The sequence below is a fragment of the Protobothrops mucrosquamatus genome, unplaced genomic scaffold, assembly GCF_001527695.2.
Source record: "Protobothrops mucrosquamatus isolate PMUCROS unplaced genomic scaffold, P.Mucros_1.0 scaffold_241, whole genome shotgun sequence".
NCBI lineage: Eukaryota > Metazoa > Chordata > Lepidosauria > Squamata > Viperidae > Protobothrops > Protobothrops mucrosquamatus.
The window spans coordinates 205,497-216,331 of record NW_015386317.1 but is presented as its reverse complement, the minus strand read 5'-3'; the positions used below and the strand labels follow the sequence as shown (position 1 = coordinate 216,331).

General features: G+C 42.9%; 1 long non-coding RNA gene across 1 annotated transcript in view; it reads left to right on the top strand.

Moving 5' to 3' along the window:
• The first annotated feature begins 8,758 nt into the window (after positions 1 to 8,758).
• Positions 8,759 to 10,835, top strand: part of LOC107300785 — a 24,805-nt gene continuing 22,728 nt past the window's right edge. The window contains exon 1 of the long non-coding RNA XR_001549246.2: positions 8,759 to 8,815. This is a non-coding gene — a long non-coding RNA (uncharacterized LOC107300785). The remainder of the gene's footprint in view (positions 8,816 to 10,835) is intronic.

Sequence of the window (10,835 nt, the reverse complement as noted above, 5' to 3'; positions counted from 1 at the left end):
CAAGCGGCAGAGACGGATCAGGCCGACCACCAGCTGGCCCAGCCCAAGGGAGGTAAGGCACCCACTGGAAAAGGGGAAAAAAATGGCGGACAGCCTTGCTTGGTGACCCCTGTGAAATGGTCGATCGACCCCCAAATGGGGTCGCGACCCATAGGTTGAGAACCGCTGGTATAGATATTGGGCCCTGAGACTACAGGACACCTGTGGAAAGAGAGAACCTTTCCTCACCTGTCAGCCCTTCAAGGAATGCCAGGAAACAGATTCTACAACTTTGACTATAATTATACTGTATTAATAATGCCTAGATTGTAGTTACATAATCCTGAAAGCCTAACAATGTCTTCCCTTCCCTCCTTCTTCTCAATTTAGGTTTTGTAACCATTTCTTCATAGTTTCTCCAAGGTCACCACCTGCCTTGGATTCAAGAATAGCAACTTAGGATGGGAGAAATGTTTCAAGCTCTATAGCAGGGGTGTCAAACTCGCAACGTCACGTGACGTGTCGCGACGTATCCCAACTTTTTCTCCATTGCCGGCAATGGGGTGGATGCGGTTTCAGCATGACGCATCCGGCCCGTGGGCCGGCAGTTTGACACCCCTGCTCTATAAGTACAGGGGAAGCATTAGCAGTCTGGAGCTTGTCAGCTAGACAAAGAAAAAAGATTTAGAGATGAAAACGTTCTTGAAATACATTTGTTTGCTTGCTCTTTCTGATGCAAGATCTTGGGCTAGTGTTTAGAAGTAGTTTAAGGAATAAATGTCAGGGTGTCAACCAGTCTGGATGGAGATTTAGAACTACTGTAACTGGATCTGCATACATCCTGCAGGACTTTGTGCACAATCTGGGAATTATCTGGGATTCTGTCCTTATCGGGGAAGCTCAGACAGTGGCAGTGACATTTGCAGGAGGTGGCATTGCTGGGATGATGTTGCTGAATGACAGGAAAATGTGAAGCCATTGCAAAAAGATTTCTCAGTCCTGGGAAAGTAGAAAGCACGAGAAAGAAAAATGCAAAACCAGTCCCATTAAAGTAGAACTTTTCACATGCTTTCAAGATTCTAATACCTTAACCACGTTGCTCTACATTCCAGCAGCAGCCTACTATAAAAGGACAAATTCAAGAAGGTGTCCATAGTTTTGCAGTTGTTGTCCTGCCCGTTTTTATGTGGGTCACAGCGCACATTATAAAGCGATGTGGCTTTGCTCGTTAGGTTGCAGCCATCATCTCAACTTTTGCTGCTGCAAAAACTTTTGTGCATGCGCAACTAAGACTATAAATATGAGGCCAGAGCTCTTAATAGTGGCCCCAACTGGTGCGGACAGGCAACTGTTTTTGGGGAGTACAAAGTCTGTTACAGAACTGTAGAAAATGTTTTTAAAGTCATTTTGCCCTCTTAAGATACACTCTATTTTTCTGGGCTGTATGTTGTTGTCACCATTGCTGGTTTCCTATAATGTTTTTGATTGACTTCATAATTAAGATTTTTTTTCAGGGGTGTCATAGTAATTATTCCACTTAGGCTGATGTGAAGTCCGGTAACTTGAAGCTTATTCTGGAATTCTTTATCAATGTTAGTTAACACAACAGATTTCCTTAAAACAGCCACTGCAATATTTTTTTTTAATTCATAATAAAATTGACATATTTGGATTCTTTAAAAAATGAATATGCTGTATTATCTGAAGAATTATGTGCAATACTGTTTTTATATTAAAAACTTGACTATTCTTGTTTTCCTTAATATTCTAAGATAATATTTTTATAAGATTAAGTAAAACAAGAGTGAGCATTTTTAAGGCCCTTATTTGTTTTTGAAAAACAAATCCTCAATATCCAATTGATTGATAACTAGTTATTTCTTGTACCAGTGAATATAACTGATTAATTTATAGCAATGAGTTTATACCAAAATCTCTCTTCTCACTTCAGTGTGTCTACTCAGGCACAACATACCAACTTGCAGATGGCTCTCACTTGAATTCTCCATTTCGTTTTGTTGTCTGTGTACATAACAGCATAACAGTCTCGACTTCTTGGCAGGCAGAAGACTTTATCCCTTTTCAAAGGCACACCCAGCCTCAAGCCACCCCCCAGATTAGCACTGATTATTCCAATAGTCCTAGGAGTTATTTGCTTTAGCAGCTGTTTCCTTCATTACAATGATGAAGAGTTCAAGAAGCAGGATTTGGTTGAAAGGGAACAGCAAATGATGTCATTGACTTTGTGGAGCAGGGCTTTATTTCAGGCTAATTTTTTCCCCTCTTTTTCTCTTGCAGTGTCTTGTATCAGGCGCGGATAAAAAAGCAGAGCCTTAAATGGCAACGTGTGACACACTTTAGAAAGGATAGCCAAGAGTTATTTTCCATCCTGTAGGGATTTTTTTTGTTTTAAAAAAAAACCTCTTACCAAGCTCAGGGTTTAAATTCCTTTCATACTCCTTCTCTGGGATAAAGAGCTTGCAAAATTCTTCCTCCAATCTATATCTGTATTCAGCATTGCAACTTCATTATACATATATACATATACCAGTGGTGGCGAACCTATGGCACGGGTGCCAGAGGTGGCACTCGGAGCCCTCTCTGTGGGCACACGTGCCGTTGCCCCAGCCTCATCTCCCCCCGCGACCCCCTCCTCTCCAGCAGCCCCCCTGAAGGAGAGTCGCCCCTGAGCGTGGCCCATGCAGAGCAGCGCAGCCAAGGACATGGCAGCCAGGCAGCGTAGACAAGACTGTACCCTCACGCCCCATCGTGCACAGTTGATGCTGCAGGGCGCGGTCAGAGGGCGTGACTGCTATAGCGCTGCTGGGCTGCCTGGGCGATCTGCAGTGGGCCCTGGAGGCGATGAGTGGCCCTGCGGGCAGGCGGCACGGGATGGGGGGACAGAGTGGGGACAGGGCCAGTTTTTGGGCATTCGGTCTCTAAAAGGTTCGCAATCACTGACATATACACATACACATACACGCGCGCACGCACGTGTGTGTGTGTGTGAAAACAGCAATGTAGGAGGAAAATTTTATTTCCCTTGTGTCTTTTCCTTCTGCAGTGAATTTAGGGCAGCTTTATCACTTTGCTGCAAAATGGAGCCATGGATCTGTCAGCAATAGGCTGAAGCTTGTCATGGTCACCCTGCTATAAGAACATGATAAAAGTCCTGCTAAATCAGCCCAAGTTCCATCGTAATCTACTATTTCCGTTTGATGTCCTTGTAAGCAGGAGGTCCAGATGTAGCCCTGTCTTTCTGAAAATCTGTGAAGTCAGGATTTGAAGGCCAGCTGCCCCCAGTCCAAGTAACATTGAATCTCAAGAGAAATCATCCTCAGCTAAGCTGGTCTTCTCTATGTACATCCAATCTGCTTTTAAACTCTTCCAACTTAGAGGCCATCATCATCTTTGGTAGCAATGAATTCCAAGGATAATTAGGTTTTATATGCAGGACCCTCTTCCTCCCCCCTTTGGAATTTACTAACAAGACTCTTTGAATTTGTATATTCTGAGCTTCACTGAATTTATTTTATACTCTCCAACATAACTGGTTTATTGCAGTTGAACCTGAAACATAATTAAAGCCTTTGTAAGGAAATCTGGTTTGACTTAGCACTTATTTTAGGTTGAATTGACTGAACTAAGAGTGAAGAGGAGATAGGTGGATTAAAACACTTTTAGAAAACAGATAATCCTTTACAGAAGTAGATAACTACTCAAATTGGCTCAGCTGGCAGTTCTGCAGCAATATCTATGACTCCGCTGCAAAACAGGCACAGGAAGAAATTATAAGCAGATGACTCAGGCTTCCAATATGAATGTTGCTAAGATTAATCCACAAAGAGAAGCTTAACAATTTGGCTACTGCTGTGCTGGCATCCATTTGGGAACCGGCTGGAACAAATATGGTCAAAAAGGTTTTACAGGGGTTCAGTTTAGTTAGTGAAGCCAAATTCTTATTATTATTATTATTATTATTATTATTATTATTATTATTATTATTATTATTATTATTATTATTATTATTATTATTATTATACCCAGACAAGCTGAGCTAATGGTTAGTTCAGCTAGCCCAACCATTTTCTTTTTTAAAAGCTTCATAATTTATCAAAATTAATAAGACCATTAGTTTTATAAATTTATAATAAAGCGAGGGATATTCAGGGATACCATTAATAGCAACATCTGGGATTTCTAGATCTTTTTTTCCCATTACCTAGGTACTCTTTTATTCTTTGTATACTGAGTTTTATTCTTGGTAAGCTGCTTAGAAGTCACTGAAGGTGAGTGGGTGGCCATATACACCATATAAATTCAATAAATAAAAAATAGGTATGCATAATAACAAGAACCCATCTGAAACTTCTCCCCAGGTAATTTTCATTCTAGCTCAGGAATAGCCTGGGTGACTTACATGCAAAAAAGCCCACTGTCAATCACTGCCACCTCCAGGTAAGGATGGGAAGGCTGTAGCCTTGAACTAGAGCAGTGGTTCTCAACCTGTGGGTCGGGACCCCATTTGGGGTCGATCGACCATTTCATGGGGGTCGCCAAGCAAGGCTGTCCGCCATTTTTTGTCCACCATTTTTTTGTCCACCATTTTTTCCCCCTTTTCCGGCGGGTGCCTTACCTCCCTTGGGCTGGGCCAGCTGGTGGTCGGCCTGCTCCGTCTCTGCCGCTTGCCAGCTACGCCTCGGCCGGCGCAGGGGGCGGAACCACGCATGCACGGCACTCCCGGGCTGGGAAAGTCCTCGACTTACGACCGATTGGGTAGTCCTCGACTTACGACCGGTTTAGTCCTCGACTTACGACCGGTTTAGTCCTCGACTTACAACTGGTTGGGGTCGCGGCATTAAAAAGGTTGAGAACCACTGAACTAGAGAGATTGTGACAGAATTGAGCTCAACTCAGTACAAAGCAACCCACATTTCCCAATGTGGAGCCACTCCCCAATTATTGCTCCCAGGAAAGGCACTGGCTGTAGTGAGGAGAAATCATAGGAGTTGTAATGCACGTCTTCTGAACAAAGGCAGCTGGGGGAGGGTTACACTTTGTTTTCCCCAAATACGGGCTTCATAAGAAGTGAATGAAAAGGCAAAAAGAGTTTCTGTTTTTGAAAATGTTGATTAAAATAGATACGTGTGCAGTATATAGGTAGTAATGATGCTGGATTTGGTGAGTTGGTGCAATGCTTTCCTTGTGACCCCCTTCACCCTGATTTCTGAGCTGGGGAGAAACAGAGATCCCTGGTTTTTATTAAACCACTTTCTAAATTCCCAAGACCTTTGATGCAAAGAATATGTCTGTTTTATCGGATCTTGATAACAGCAGGGCCCTTCCCTTCTGCTTTTAGCTTCTTTTTCATCTTGATTTTGTCCTCTTAACTGGAAGTGACAGTCTCCTCTGGTGGCCCTCTCTGTGCACGCCCTCCTGTACAACTATAGGAACTGGTGGAAGCTGTCAGGCCCCACTGAACCCAACCAGGGAAATTCAAGGTGTTGGGAAAGAAGCAGGCCCACCCGTCCTCTGGAATCTGAGTGACTGCTCCTCTTTTTTCCAGGGTCACAGAAAAAATGAGTACAACTTGCTGCCTTGTTATTTTGCAATGTGGCACTTAGGTACCAATGAAAAAGTGAATCCGTATGTGTACATACATGCCCCTACCTATGTGTTTTGTGTTAAGTATAAAAGAAATGAATAGATTGGCCTGCTGAGATGCTCTAATTGTAAACCTGGAGCCATTTGCAGATAGACCTTGAATTAAAATGGTTGAAGCATTTCCTAAAGAATCCTGTGATATCTAGTTTCTGTCTCTTGCTTATATAGTTCTCATTTTTTTAGGGATCACTATGGATGAAGAGACAGTCTTGTCAGCTTAAGAAAGATATGAAACTCTGTCCAGCTCAAAAATGTACTTCTTATTCTGAGAGTTGGTGTTGTGTCAGGGCCCCATCTCCCTATAGTTCTGGGACATATCTAGAATAATCTATTAAATAAGGAAAGGGAAACAGATCATTTCTGCTTTTTCTTTCACTTGAACATCAGCTTGCAAGGCTCAGATTGTTTTCCTTTCTCCCTTATTTTTTTCTTCAAACCACCCAATCATTGAGGGACTTTTGTGCCTTTATTTGCTTGCTCTAATAGCCAAAGATTTCAAATGGGAAAGAAGAAACCTCTTCAGATTTGGAAATACCTAAGACAGTGATGGGTGAAGCTTTTGACTTGATGTGCCAACAATTCAGAAAATGCCTAACTTGACTCTGCTGGTATGTCTCACATACACACACTGCCAAACAAAAGAGGAACAATTCTTTACATATTTATTTTAAAAAGTACAGTCCAATCAAAGTGTGTGATTCCCCCAGGACCTACCATGTGCCACGTATCTTCAGGCGGTGTCCCCTTTGTGTTGACAGACCCCTGAGGCCTACCCAAGGTCCCTCTGGGTTGCACAAGGACTTTGGAGAATGCTCTTCTGTGGCCTCTGTAGCCTCCAAACACCCCGTGAAAGAAAACCTGCTTTTAATTGACATTACGTCAATTAAAACCAGGATCCGTGAATACTGGCTAGCAGTCAAACACCACGATCCCAAATCCTTAATCTCTAACCACACTGACACCAAACAACACCAATTTGATTGGAGCAACACTAAAATCATCGGCCACGATACCGCCCGCCACACTCGTGAGTTCATCGAAGTCTGTCACTCCACAAGCAATTCCCTCACCAGACACATTGACCTACAACCAGCCTATGAACCCCTCAGAATCCAAATCAACTGCACGGCCAGCCAGAGTCAGCTCCAACCCATGCAAGCCCCCTCTCTCCCCTCAGCAGTTCACCTTCCAATGGCCCTAACCTGAAGTAACCTCCCCATCACAAGACCCATCAGAAGCCTCTCTCTGATGACTCATATCTGACCCATCACAAGACCCTCACTTGACACACCCACACCTGAAGCCCATATAAACAGAAGAGCACTGACACTTGCATCCCCTAAATGCCGCTGAAGTTGTTAGCTAGCCTGGTAACGAAACGTTTGGAGACCAACCCACAAGCTCGGAGAATGAACCTTCACCCTCAAACTCTGTTCTTGCATGATTTTTGGGTGCTCCAGTACTCTTTGTGCAGCCCTCTTGTACGAGTTCCAGCGGGTTTGGATGCCATGCGAGAACACACCCCATTCTCACACAGCCTCCCCAGCCTCCAAAAATCACTCGAAAAAGGGGCATGCTTTCAAGAAGAGTTGTTCGGTGCTAGTAAATCTGATGTGTCACCCAATACAGTGCGGCATGTCATCTTTGATGTGTGTGCCATAGGTTCACCATCACTGATCTAGGAGAGGGAAGAGATGCTTCATAATAGAGTCCCAGCTATTCACAGGATGATGGAAGACAATTTGATACCACGAGGGAGCCATTGCAAAATGTCAGAGAAGAATCTTTCCCTGCAGTTATTAAACCAATCTCCATCTTCAGCATGTTCTCTTCATTTGACCCAACTCTAATTATGGCCCTTCCCTTCATAACTATCTTGCGTAATGTGAAATAATTATCTGTGTAATGTGAAATAACCAGAATAACTAAAAATAAGAAAGGGATTTTTTTTTAAAAAAAATCAATGTAATTGTGAATTGCAGCATAAATACAAAATTGCAAAGTCCCTCAGTTTCCAAGGTGTTCAAAAGCTGATTTTTTTCTCCCACTTTCATTCTTTTTGAAGTTATTAATCATGCCCATAGAATTTTAAAGCATATTTTTTTAGGTTGCATAAATAAACAACTAGTGAAGATAGTTTAGAGCCAAGCAAATTCAACCAATGGAGTAGTTTTAGTGGGCATTAAGTATTAATGATTGCCCCGTTTGCTGGCTGGCTCCAGCTCTGGGAGGTTTGGACCCAAACAGCTGGAGGGGGACAGATTGGAGAAGCTTAATCAGATTATTATCGTTTGCTTACCATTCTTCCATGGAATTCCAAAAATAACCCAGGAGCTGTCTGGGTTCTTTGTTGCCAGAACTGACCAGATTGTGACCAGCTTTCTTTAGTGTCCATATCATGAATTTTGGACCCCAGCCTGGTTCTAATGCACTGCCTTACGCACTAGTAGTATGTCAGTATAGACAGACAGGGAAGTTCTTCTAGATAGTTTATGCTCACGAGCACCTGAGTGTTCACAATGCTACCTTGGTCTCCCCCTGCAAATAATTGTTATTGTTGAGGGGGGAAAATAGAAGTAATCCTAAATTCCTGAAGCATGTGAGTACAGTATATGTATATATGGGGAGGGGGAATGTATATACATTTAAGTGGAAAAGCCTGGTCAAAACAACCCAGAGTAGAAAAGGTGGGACTAAGAATCGAAGAGCAAAGGTGGATACATGTATTATATAATAACAGCAGATGGGAAGCAGGACAGTTTGAAAAAGAAAAAGAATGTACATGTCAGCCAGCAAGGGTGTGAAAATACGGCAGAACTAAATATTTACCGTTAGAGTCCTCTTCTTTTAAAAAAATATGTTCAAAAGAAGCATAAATTCAGAAGAAGCATAAATAGACATTGCAGCTGTCTGCTTCTCTTGTCCACAAGAACATCTGGGGGGAAATGTAGGCAAATTCAGAGTTTCTTTAAGCAAGAGTTATTTATTGTGGGATCCTTTCTTGAGTTCCAACTTAAAATTTCCATAATTTCGGGTGATGTTCTACATGGATTGGATTGGTTTGCAGGGAGGTTTTCTTGCCAATAGCTAAGCAATAGTTTAATGTTTCTGTTTCAGGAGGAAGATCAAGAATCAGAAAACGAGAAGCTAGTGGTAAAGGAACCTGAAGATGGTAAGTTTTGGTTTTTGTAATATCTAGAATGTTGTCAGACATGGGAGATGACAATTAACACAAACAAGCACAGTCCACAATTAGAAGGACCTTAACAAGATCACAGTCCAGGATCATTATCCACTTCCTCTAATATTGAATCTACTAGATACATTGCAGAAGACTCGCATGTTTACAAAGCCGGATCTCATGAATTCATATAACAATTCTATGCATTCCTTAATTGTTATGAATGCCCTTTCTAAGCATGTATGGGAGACACCCAAGGTAAGCCCTGATATTTAAATGTTATTAATGAAGATTGGAAGAAAAAAAGAGCCATTTTTTGTCATTTCTTAATCCACCCATTCATTTAGAGAATGCAAGATGGGAAAAAACCTAGAAAAACAACCTTCATATTTGGACCTGAATTATGTAGCATGAACTTAAGAGCGGATACATTCTCAATTTTAAGAAGAATGCAACACTAGTATAGACTTTTTCTTGAAGGAAGTGTTAAAGTGCTTCCTCCATTCCTTAATCTGGTGGAAGATTAAGTCATGCTTGCATAAATTACAAAGTCTTCATGCTGATTCCAACCCTGCCTCAATGATAAGACCAGTTAGTGATGTTCTCCTTACACCAGGGGTCTTCAAACTTGGCCCTTTTATGACTTGTGGACTTCAACCCCCAGAATTCCTCAGTCAGGCACACTGGCTGAGGAATTCTGGGAGTTGAAGTTCACAAGTCATAAAAGGGCCAAGTTTGAAGACCCCTGCCTTATACTTTTAATGTGGAACAAATGAAGGAAAGTAAAGCTTCACTTTTCCTTCAACTGATCGTTACAGGTGGTAGAAGAACATCCATCAATCGCTCTCAAATTCCTAGAATGTGGCTGAGATGGGAGAAGGCAAGTTTTGGCTGAGGACTAAAATAGTAGATTTGGCCAACTGATAATGTGTTCTGTTTCCTCCCATGCTTGGAGGGGATTGTATTAAGAGGGAGCCAGGATAGTAGCTGATATCATTTGATGGTTTGGCTCCTTTCAAACATGGGTTTAATGCTACTCTGTAGTGGAATGGAGTCACAGGAAGGAGGGGTTGTTCCCAGAGGGCAAAGAGACAGTGAAGCTTAGAATGCCTGGTAAGACAGCAAGAGGGCAAAGGCAGGCCTTCCCTAACAATTCACACAGTCAGACCCATGGGTGGGAGAGTCAATGCAGTTAGAGGCAGTTAAGAGAGCAGTTTTCTCCAAGAAGAGGCAGAGGTAACGGGATCAAGATCCTTATTTTAATGTGGAGATCCAGGTCAGAGGGTGCTCAGCCAGAGACCTATAGGGAGGAAATAGGGCCTCTGGTCAAGATGCCAAGAAATGCTTGCTTGCTCCAACAGTCTCCCTCACAAGAGCTTGCAGGAGGGGCCATCCAACAACTAAAAGGCTCAGATATAAGGTAATCAACATGCATTTTCATTACCCCCTCATCACGTTATTCTTAGCATCAGGGCTTGAGGAACTGCTGGAGGCTCTTACTGATTAAGGAGCAACCACAAACTTTATATATCTAGAAGCTTTAAGGAGATTGTAGCTGCCTATAGTAGACTTGCCAAGATTCATGGAAGTTGAGACTATAGTTGGACAATCATTATGGGAGGGTCCCATCAAGCAGTCTACAGTTCGCTTGTCGGTAACTGTTGGGGAGCACAAAGAGCTTTTACCTCTTCACATCACACAAAATCCACAATTTCAGTTGTATTGGGATCAATGTGGCTAAGGCTTGGGCTTCCGGTTTGAGACGTCGACTTCGTCGGAGGCTTCCTTTGAAGTCTCCCTCCCGGGGCTGCATTAGAGCCGTGCCGACAGCATAAATCAGCTGTCGGGCGGCTTGAAACTCACCTCCTGGGCTAAAGGAGGTGGGGGAGCCGCTCCGGATAGGTGTTGAGCTCCCCAAGTTCCTTGAGGAATTTGGGTGAGAGCCCCGCCAGAGTCCGGAGCTATCTCCGCACCCCGGGCAGACCTCGCCGTGTGCGAGACAAGAAGTCGC